Here is a 12,075-nt window from a genome sequence, read left to right as displayed (position 1 = left end):
CCAGGTGATACCCTGTGTCATGGTGTTAACAGAGGCACTCTGGTGGTTCTTCTGCGCCCAAAGAATGCTGCACTGACCTGTGGGATATGCCGTTGGGACCCCCTGCTTAGAATATGGATGTAGATTCTGCAAGTGTCACTTGTGTACTCGCATAGACAATTCTAGCCAGACGTCGCTGGTCATGATCATTAAGCACCACGGTGCACACTGTCCGTTCTGGGTGGTAATTCCTTTTATGGGTTATTCCCAGTACACACCTGAAACCTGTGGATCCAGGGACTTTAAATGGCCGCACAACGTCAGAAACAAAATGTCCCATAGCTCTGGCATCATCTATCCTGCCTTCTTTCAACTCTGATTATTGACTTCACCTTGCCATGAGCGCTATGTTCAGCCACATTCACAAGATAACACCACACATTTTATATAGGTGTGTGCCTTCCCAAAACACCACATTGTTGTCCCAAATCTCCCATGATCTTTGGAATGTTAGGGTATGTGTTTAGTATGTTTTTGTGTTATTTTTACACAAATTAAGCATTTTACCAAAATCAGACATTACTTCCTCTTATAATTCACCCATTTTAAAGAGCCTAGTGACATATTATGTGATTTTAGTGACATATTTTTATTTCAGAAGGTTTATTGAGGCTGAAATATGTATTAAATCTTATAACAATCGCTCTAGTAACTCTCACTCCACTTCTTGTTTCTCTCTCTCTCTTTATTTCTCTCTCTCTCTATCTCTCTCTCTCTCACACACACACGCACACACAAAGCTGCTGTGAGAACTTGTTTTATGTGTTTTTATGTTGTGCTTAATAATGAATAAATTCAAAGAATTTTGTTGTGATTAACAGGATAACTTTTTTTATACATTGACACCACAATCATATATACCATCTTCATTTTGACCAACAAACTCCAGCAGAACTGCTGTGTCTGATCCACTCATATCAGCACAACAAATGATCCACCAACCAAATCATACCTGCTCTGTGTTGATCCGCTGGGGGTACTGACCTTTAAAGAGCAGGGTTAATAGAGGGTTAAAATGTATAAATGTATGCAGAGCAACAGATGGACTGTAGTAATTATAGAACTACAAAATGTTCATGTATGGTCAGTGGAGCTGGGAGAAAGGACAGTGAATGTAGAAACAAGGAGGTGGTCATAATCTTATGGCTGATCCTTGTATCTCTATCTCTGTGAGTGAGTTTCCCTGTAGTTAGTGATACTCAGTCCGGTGTAATTCACTGTTTGATTTCTGCCTTTACTCTGAGAGTGTGTGTGTATATGTCCCGGTGACTTCTGACCCTAGTGTGTGTTTGTGTGTGGGGGGGTGTTAAATGGAGAGAAAGCTGCAGTCAGGAGTTCATAGAACAGAAAAGATGGAAAGAAAGTGAAGGAGTGAAAGAGAGGTGTCGGAGTCAGTTGTGTAGATGAGTGAAATGGAGCCTCTATTCATGGAAGTGTGTGTATGTGTGTGTGTTTACTGCTTTTAAAACACTCTCTCTCTCCGATCTCGCCGTATTGATCGTGTCAGAGCGCCGTGGGTCAGGGGTTAGAGGTCAGAGCTGGACTGCACTGTTTCAGTCACCATGGAGACGCAGCCACTGGGCTTTTAGTGCTAACGCTAACGCTAACACTCAGAGCCTTTTTTTTACTTTGAGTGGCCCAGAGACTCTTCACACACTCACTCACTCACTCACTCAAAACACACACACACACACACGCACAAAGATTCACACACACTGGCACAAATGCAACCGGACTCTCTCTTACACACACACACACTCAGTCTGTTTGCTTTTAGCGCTACACTGGAAGACAAAGAGCGACTCACATTTACATAAATATACTCAGTGAGAATTAACAGATAAAACAGAACTTTCACTCACTGTTATTAGCTTTTATTAAATAAATCAGCTGCAGTTGAATATAGTGATATCCAACATGCCTGTTTGTTTGTTTTAAGCAGGTGTAAAAGTTGAATTGAGGATGAATTGAGTTGAATTTCTGACTACAATACAGTGGAAAAACAAACACATATTTAAAAAATGACATTAGACAAAGTGACATATATTACAATAAAGTTCCAAAAAGTAAAATGCAGTACAGTAAATTAGTACAGTAGTACAGTGGAGTACGCCATTTCTTGGTTCAATATGGTTTTGTATGTTTCAACACAATTCGTTACAATTCAAAATACAGTATATTTAATTTCATTACAGTAAAGTGCAGTTTAATAAAGCTCAGTACAATTCAGTAACATACAGTACAGTAAAGCACAGCAGTTAAGTACAGTGTAGTGAAGTGCATTACAGAATTAAGTTTAGCTCAGTACAGTAGAATTCATTTCAATACACCTCAGTATAATTCAGTGCAGTACACTTTATTTTAATTCATTTAAGTACAGGACAGTTCAGTATGCCACAGTATAGTTCAGTTCGATTCAGTACAGTTCAGTTATTTTAATATAGTTTATTAGAGGACAGTTCAGTACAGTTCACTTCTACATTTTATTTCAGTAAAGTGCAGTTAAGTCCAGTATAGTGCAGCTGAGTTCAGTATATTTAAAACATTTAAGCACAAAATAAATTCATTACAGTACTGTTTAGTTCAGTACTGTTTAGTACAGTTCAGTTCAGTTTAGTTTGAAACAGTTTAGTACAATTTAGTTCAGTATTCCACTGTAGTACGATTCATTTCAGTACTCTTCAGTACTTTTCAATACAGTTCAGTTTAGGTAGGTACAGTAAAGTTTTTATTTTGAAGTATTAAGCATCTTTTCCTTCATATTCCCATGTCTTTTATTGATTGAAATATTAGTATTTCATTCATGTAAAAAAAAGTGAAATTCAGAGGAGAATGTGTCATTTTTTTCAGTGTGGTAGTGAAGGCCAGTTCAGTAAAAAAAAATGACCAAGGTCACACACATTTACACACAAAAACACACACTCACATACACTCAGCTCACATTCCACTTCTGCCAATTACTGAGAATCAGCTGAGAGTAGGCAGAGCAAAGGGACCACCTGGACCACACGAGTGTGTGTGTGTGTGTGTGTGTGTGTGTGAGTGTGAGTGTGATGGAGACTGGTGTATTATTTTATTATTTTAATGCTTTATTCATGCTGAGCTCCACACTCAACATCTTCACTCAAATCGGTGCTGATCGTCTTTAATAATGCATCGCTGGGTTTTTGTTATGTTAAAAAGCTAGCTTTTAGCGCTGCGTGTGCGAGTGTAATGTCGTCTGACACACACACTCCCCACAGTCCCCTCACACACACACACACTGCCATGATTGACAAGGACAAAAAGAGTGTAATCCCGGCCCGGGCTCTGCTGAGGGAGATGCTAATGAGGGCCGAGAGCATGACTTTGACTCTGAGACGCGAGGACTTCTTAAAATAAAATAATTTATTATTTATCACCTCAGGACATGGCAGTTTGTCTCAAGGCAAACGTCTTTGGGATAAACTTATTTAAGTGATAATATTATTTGTTGTGATAGCACGATAAACTTCTGATGTAAACTTTGTACTGTTGTGGTCAAGATCTCTGTTGTACACACCCACACCCACACACGTGTGTGTGTGTGTGTGCGTAATTATTCAGACGATATTTGCACTATATTATTTTTAGAAACACAAACTGAGACTACATTTTAAGGCTACATATCTCATATCTATATTTATCAGTATATTTTGCATATGAAAGAATCTCAAACTCTCTTCAAAATTGAACCAAACTCAGAATACGTCCAAAGTATCCCTCTGTACCATTACTCACACTTCCACCCTTACATTCCTTGTTTGCACATGCTGTATGGGGTGCAAAGCTGTGCCCCTCTAAGTCCCCATCAGACTTTCGTGAAGACAATTTATCCATGTTCCACTGCAGGCCTGTGCCATTCTTCACATTCTTAGAATATTTTATATAATCTATATGAAGATTGATGTGTTTTTTGGGGTCATTCTTTAAACATGCTGAATTTAGGAGGAAAAGCAATATTTTACTTGCCATAGTGATATTAACATACAAAATCCAGTCAGTTCTTGGCCATTTTTGAACATGGAAAGCCTATTTTCTGTTAATATGAAACTAAAAAACGTGAAGATTTTTTCGTCATATTCAAATAATATTCAAGTGACATGAGCAATTTGTGACAGGAACTGACATTTTAAAGGTAACAATTGTGACATCAATAATTCAAGCACCTATACTGTAAATAAACATTACTGGGAGCCAGTTGTATCTAGAAAAATACATATTATTATATGATGATGATGACGATGATGATGATGATGATGATTATTATTATTATTATCATTATCATTATTATGTTTTTTCTTTGTAGGGAATTTGGTACACTCATTCACAGTAATGTATTGAGCGAACTTTTTGCTCTCTGGCATAGGGGCTTTGATATTCCTAATGAATCAGCCTGTCTTTGTGTAATGTTATGGTTAAACAGAATAGCTGTGCAGATGCACACTCAGCATCACTTTGCTCAGTAGACAGTTTTACAATAACATTTGTACAATGTATTCATGTTGTTAAAGGGAGAGAGTACTTTGGCAAAGCAGAATTTGTCCCAGTTCTGCTCACAACTCACAACCACCTTGAATGATTTGCCAGTGTGCAAGTGTAGTGTGTATCATTATATTTTACAGGTGTAAATTATATGAGACGTATTTAAGTATATAGTGTTTCAAAGTAATGTTTTTCTGAGAGTAAATGTGCAAATTTTGTTAATATGCTGTGAGAGTAAAGTGAAATATGTGAGTGTAAAGTGTGTGAGAAAAAAATGTGTGAAAGCAATTAAATTAAAGCACAATGTGTGAGTGCCTATTTACAATTATGCTCGAAGAAAAAAATGATAATGTATGTATCAGTACATTATAATATATATTAGTATTATACAGTTATAATCAGTATAATGTAATGTATCAGTAAAGTATTCAAAAGCATGATGTTCTGCGCGTGCACAGTCCAAATCGGGCAGCAGCGCAAATGTGGTAGCAACAGTTTTGGTGTGTGTTAAATCTAGCAAGTCTGAATGACGGGAGATTGGATCAAGCGAATATTTGTCACACCAGCTGGCAGAAAAGAGAATTACAGCTTTGAAATGCAGGAGAAATCCCTGCTAATGGCAACAGGAGGGAAAATATGAATAACCTCAAGAATTTATGTTGTCCAAAGGAAAGTCATGAAAGGAGGGTGTTCTGGAATTCTCTCTATATAAATATATAAATATATATTTATTTATATTGTTTTGGTGCTGTGTGGTTCTAGGCATGGCGCTTCTAGTAAGAAATCACAGCCTCTTGCTTCAGCCTCTTTCTCCTCATCTTCCACTTCTGGAGTCATAGTTTGAGTGATTGTTTTACTTACACAGTTGATTATATTTCAAACCACTCTTATTTCATATATTAAAAACAGCATTAAAATCACATACAGGCAAAAAAGAGAAAAGTAGTTCCAACGTATGTTCTTCCCTTAAACACTATTAGTGTTACTGTGAGCTGGGCGGACTGACGAATGCGGACACACACGCTAATAACACAGACTTTATTAACAAGAAATTAACAAAACAAACACAAACAAACTCGAGGCCAAACATGAAGCAAGGGAAGAACAAGACTAGGAATGAGAACCAGAAACAACATGACTAGGGATATTAACAAATGGAGCGACTGGAAACACAGTGAGAGCAACATGGATAGAAACAGTACAAAGAACAAATGAACGACAACAGGAAGTGAGGGAAGGGGACTTAAATACAAAACACAGATGAGACGCACCTAGGAGACGAACAAGGAGGCGGAACAAAGGCGGGACTAGAACAACAACAAAACAAAGCCATGTGCTGAGAAAACAGACCAGACGGGACGAGGGCGTGACAATTAGTAGTGTCCTGAAATAAGTTTTATTTTATTTTTTTTTGTCTGGCTAGAATTGAAAAGTAGAAAAGAACATGTTCTAGCTAAAGTTCCAAAATCCATGCTTCATTCCACATTAAATTGTGTAACAGTTCATATTTCAACCCTCTGATTCATGTTAAATTGTGTTGTAAATATGTGTAGTAACCGTACATTTGATACAAACAGAATATTTTATGTTTGTCTAAAATGTTTCACTTCTAACATGGAAACAATCAAGGGAGTATTGTGTGTTTTTACTTTTTTACCAGGCAATTCTTTGAATATCTTTTGTGTTTACATACTCTTATAGTCTTTAATTCTTTGAAAGTAATTTTATATTCATCCAGGAAATCTTTAATACATTCAGCTATTCGCTACAGTAGAAGAACACCGCAGAATATCCTTCTGAAGAAAGCAAAGTGTAATTGCTGCATTCACACTGCTTTAAAATGTAAGAAAATGTTGAAGTATTTTGAAGTATTTAGAATACATTACTAATATTGAATAATGTAACAAAATACTTATAAAATACATTTTAGGGCATGACTTTAAAAGTAACCCTCACAACACTTGTAGTGTATGAGAGTATCTGAGTTAGAAATGTGGGAAAACGGTGTGTGAATTTCAGGTGTGAAAGGGTAAAGTGTGTATAAGTAAACATTATTGAGTGTAAAGTGTGTGAAAGAAGTGTAATGTAGTGTGTGTAAGTAAAGGGTGTATAGTGTAGTATGTGAGGTGTGAGAGTTTAAAGTTGAGTAGAGTTCAAGTGTATAGTATCCTGGTCCCAATACTCACACTTGTGCCCTCGCACACTTATTTGCGCATGTGCAGCTGTAGGGTGCCCCACTTTGCCTCTCTAAGTCTCCATCAGACTTAATAAAGGTGATACCCCATGGTCCACTGTGAGCCTGTGACGTTGTAAAGTGTGTGATTGTAAATGTGTGAGAGTAAAATGTGTAAAAGTAAAGAATGTAACTGAAGTGTGTAAGACTGTGAGTGTAAAGTACGTGAGAAACAAGTGTGTGAAAGTAGTGTGAGAACAGTGTGCAAGTATGAAGTGTGTGTGTTGACTGTGAATTGTGTGAGAGTAAAACATGTGATGCCCTGTGAAGGACTGGTGCCCCCTCCAGAGTGTGTTCTTCCCTTGCTCCCAGTCATTCCAAGTAGGCTCTGGACCCACCGCAACCCTGAACTGGATAAGTGGTTACAGACAATGAATGAATGAATGAATAAAATGTGTGAGTGTAAAGTGTGTGAGTAGAAAGTGTGAAGGGAGTGTATCAGAGTAAAGCATAAAAGTGTGTAAAGTGTGAGAGTAAAGAGTGGGAATGATGTGTGTGAGAGCAGTGTGTGAAAGTAGGGTGAGAGTAAAGTGTGTCAGTGTAGTGTGTGTGCGTTTGTTGTAGAGAGAGTTTAGTGTAAGAGTCGTGTGTGTGTGTGTTCTTTGTTTGTATGGCGGTTTTGGTGCTAAGGGGTGAATGGCAGCCATTATTTACAGCACATTCGCTTCGTTACCCATGATGCATTTTGTCTGAGCCTGATGGGTAAGTGTGGTCTCCCTGCAGGGGGCACTGGGGGTCCAGCATTTGCATCAAGACAGAACACACACGCATACACACAAACATACACACACACATTCAAAGAACGCACACCCAGCATTTACATTATTATTCACAATATGCCTGAACACAGTATCTGCACTTTAACACTAACACAACACGATAGAGATACACAGTCAAACACACACAAGTTATACACATCTATGTACACTATCTCACTGTCTTCAAAGCAATTAAATAATCACAATTAAGTACAACAATCACTGATGGTGTGAATTTATGAAACTGAAACAACATCAGTGAGAGTCTCTCCATCTATGTTAACAATAATACACTTGCAAAGATTAAACATTTCTTACACTGAATTTTGTGCTAAGAGAATATTTTGGATGTTGTGAATGTGGTCATTACAAATAATATTTTGATTATGTTGAAAATAAAGATTATGGTGAATATTGTAATTATAGAACAGTCAGGAAGCACCTGAAATTGGACAGAAACTGCATCTTGACTCACTGGACATAAAACTAAAGTAAAATTTTCAGTCTGCAGACAGTTATGAGTTCATTCATTATCTGTAAGCGCTTATCCAGTACAGGGTCACAGTGGGTCCAGAGCCTACCTGGAATCATTGGGCGCAAGGCGGGAATACACCCTGGAGGGGGCGCCAGTCCTTCACAGGGCAACACACACACTCACACCTACGGTCACTTTTGAGTCGCCAATCCACCTAGCAACGTGTGTTTTTGGACTGTGGGAGGAAACCAGAGCACCCGGAGGAAACCCACACGGACACAGGGAGAACACAAGTTATGAGTTGAGATTTTGTATTTCTGGAATTGTATGATTAAATATTTTGAATTTTTTGGATATATGTATTTGAGTATTGCTCTCTCTGAGTTATTTTCTCTATTTCATGTTTTTAAGTATTTATTGTTTCAATTGACGTATTTATATCTTTCAAAATGATTTCAGAAACAATAAAAAAAAACATGCTTTTCAGTCCATTATATGAAGTAAATTTCAGTTATCCTTAAATTTGGGCCTCTCCCATGCTCTCATTCCAATGATACTTTTCTGAGAATATCTTTAAAATATTTGGCATCTAATATTTCACATTCTGAGATGACGGTAACAGTTTTACTTGTGTTAGTGCTTTATTAAGAGAACATTCATTCCATTGTAGTATTTGTGACTTGTTGAAAACATTTTTTTTTCATAATTACTCCCAAATGAAGACATTGTCTCAAAGGAAATGGGTATTTTTACAGAAGATTGTTTCATTTAGTGTTATTAAACCGTGTGATCAGTTTGTGAAGAGACCGAATTCCATGCAGATATGTGATTCTTCCACCAGTCTATTAAACAACACCTGAGAACTGCTGTGCCCCTGTGATAATAACCATGTTTTAGCAGCTGACATTGTAATACATTAATTCATTCATTCATTGTCTGAAACCACTTATCCAGTTTAGGGTCATGGTGGGTCCGGAGCCTACCCAGAATCACAACCTGGAGGGGGCGCCAGTCCCTTCCAGAGTGACACACACTCACACATTCACTCACACTCTCACACCTAAGGACACTTTTGAGTCACCAATCTACCTACCAACGTGAGTTTTTGGACCGTGGGAGGAAACCGGAGCACACGGAGGAAACCCATGCGGACACAGGGAGAACACACCACACTCCTCATAGACAGTCACCCGGAGGAAACCCACGCAGACATAGGGAGAACACACCACACTCCTCACAGACAGTCACCCGGAGGAAACCCACGCAGACACGGGGAGAACACACCACACTCCTCACAGACAGTCACCCGGAGGAAACCCACGCAGACACAGAGAGAACACACCACACTCCTCACAGTCACCCGGAGGAAACCCACGCAGACACTGGGAGACCACACCACACTCCTCACAGACAGTCATCTGGAGGAAACCCACGCAGACACTGGGAGAACACACCACACTCCTCACACACAATCACCCGGAGGAAACCCACGCAGACACTGGGAGACCACACCAAACTCCTCACACACAGTCACCCGGAGCAAAAAATCAAACCAACATCCTCCAGGTCCTTGGAGCTGACTGCGACACTACCTGCTGCTCCACGGTGCCACCCCAATGTAATACATTTAATAAATATTTATACAAAACTTACATGTCTATTTAAATATATAAATGTATATATTATATAAGGACATCATTAATAAAAGTAAAGCAATTAACAAACACAACCCAATTATTACATCAGGATTTTAAAATAAATTGACTCAGCAAAATGTGAAACATGCTGGAAGAGTGTGTGTGTGTGTGTGTGTGTGTGTATGTGTGTATTTGTGTGTGTTCCAGTGCTGCCATCTAGTGGTAAATAGTATCTATGTCCGGTGAATAACATTTGTCTCCAAAACAGTATGAAGAAAAACGTCTTAAGAAACTTCTAAAAGGAAGTGATGAACAGTTGCTTTGTCAAGGCACATCATACCAGGCTACAGCTCTGAAGGCCACTTTTTCAGAGTTTTCTTGGAAGCAAATTAATGAAAAATGCCCAATAACTGCAGCTTTTAGACCAATTGAAGATTAATTTATGGTAGCCTTGGCCACCATTGGCCACCCCCTGGCTGGCCCCTATCGCTGGACAGTGAGTGTAGAAACCAGGCTGTGGTCATCATGTTATGGCTGGCAAGCTGCAATAGTTACATAATGTCATACAAAAATAATCAAATGTCATATATACGTTCTGTGTTATTTTTTTTACAATTTCAGATACAAACGTATTGAGCATTCAAATGCTGATTATTCCAGCCATATACTTGTTAGCAAGTTCATTTTATCGTTATTCATTCAGTCATTCATTATCTGTAACCCTTATCCAGTTCAGGGTCGCGGTGGGTCCAGAGCCTACCTGGAATCATTGGGCGCAAGGCGGGAATACACCCTGGAGGGGGCGCCAGTCCACACACACATTCACTCACACCTACGGTCACTTTGGTCACTACGGTCGCCAACCCACCTACCGACGTGTGTTTTTGGACTGTGGGAGGAAACCGGAGCACCTGAGGGAAACCCACGCAGACACAGAGAGAACACACCACACTCCTCACAGACAGTCACTCGGAGCGGGAATCGAACCCACAACCTCCAGGTCCCTGGAGCTGTGTGACTGCGACACCTACCTGCTGCACCACCGTGTTGCCCTAACTGGGATGTATTAGATCAATCAAACTTTTGCGAGTGACTGTGTCCTGAGAAGTTCCTCCCTTTCTGTTTCCCGCTGGACTGTGGGAGAATAGTGTCCATCATTACCACACTCAAAAATCGACTGGTTATACACTGAACTATTACGAGATTAGGAACACCTACCTTGTATCTACACTCACTGTCCATTCTCTCAGCCCCACTGACCATACAGGAGCACATTGTAGCTATAAAATCAGTTGAGAACAGACATTTTAGTGTTGTGCCACCTCCTCTTCTGAGTCTCTTAAATCACATCACTGGACCTGAGTTTATGTGAGTGCAAGGGGAGCCAAATAAAGAGAACAAGCATGGAGAAATAGCAATACAGATTGAAAATGGAGAACATGAGAATGGAGAAGAAATAGAAACATGCAAAGATGGCCAAAATCCAGGGTTTCTGCTCCTCAGTTCTCGTGCTGAACTGAGCTGTGGCTCATTCTCGTTTAAAGGAAGCTGGCAGATCTGAATAGGGCTGTTTAGACATGGAGTGAACGCTACTATGGTGTTTGACCTTTGTGTTATTTTGACCAAAGCAAGACACAAGTTTCGTTAAGACCCTAGAACTCTTTTCACTTGTGGAAAAGGGATAAAGCATGTCCCATTTAACCCCCCAGGTTCAGTCTACACTGTCAGAAAACCAGGTACTACATTACTGTTCACTAACAGTGCAAACTGTGTAAATGTACTTTTAAATACACAGCTGTGTTTTTAAAGTCCAGTTGTGTTCCCTAAAGGAATTTATTACATTCTGTTCTCCAGAAGGAAATTTGAATATATTAAGCTTTCATTAAATACGTTTAAAAAAATAGTCAAAGAAATGATTTGGAGCGTATGACATCAAAGCATTTTTCAAATTTACAATTAATAAAGAGTATGATACTATAACTAAAAGTACTGAATATTTACCCTTGAGGGTACCACCACAGTGACAGTTTCTCTGAGAGTACAGCAGCTGGTCCTACCCCAGAGATAATTATGTTGAATTATGAATTATGATGAGTTATGTTTTAAAAGGTTGAGTTGCACTGTTACGGTCTATCGTCACCCCCACAGTCACTGCAGATTCAGAGTCCACAGAACTACTCAGCGAGTGATGACATGCAGGAACTTGTGGAATTTCTGGAGGGAAATCAACTATAAAGTCAACCGTAGAACACATGGCTGTGAGTCAAGAGGGAAAGAGCCCTTTATCACGAACAATGCAGCTAGAATTCACAGGCCAAGTGAACACACAAACACAGTTGCAGTGACTAAACACATCTGGAGCGGCGAGCTGCCAACCAAGTTGCCCAGGGAGCAGTTTGGGGGTTAGGGGCCTTACTCAAGGGCACTTCA

Source organism: Hoplias malabaricus, chromosome 11 (genome assembly GCF_029633855.1).
Source record: "Hoplias malabaricus isolate fHopMal1 chromosome 11, fHopMal1.hap1, whole genome shotgun sequence".
Taxonomy (NCBI): Eukaryota; Metazoa; Chordata; class Actinopteri; order Characiformes; family Erythrinidae; genus Hoplias; species Hoplias malabaricus.
Note: the sequence above shows the minus strand (reverse complement) of the source record.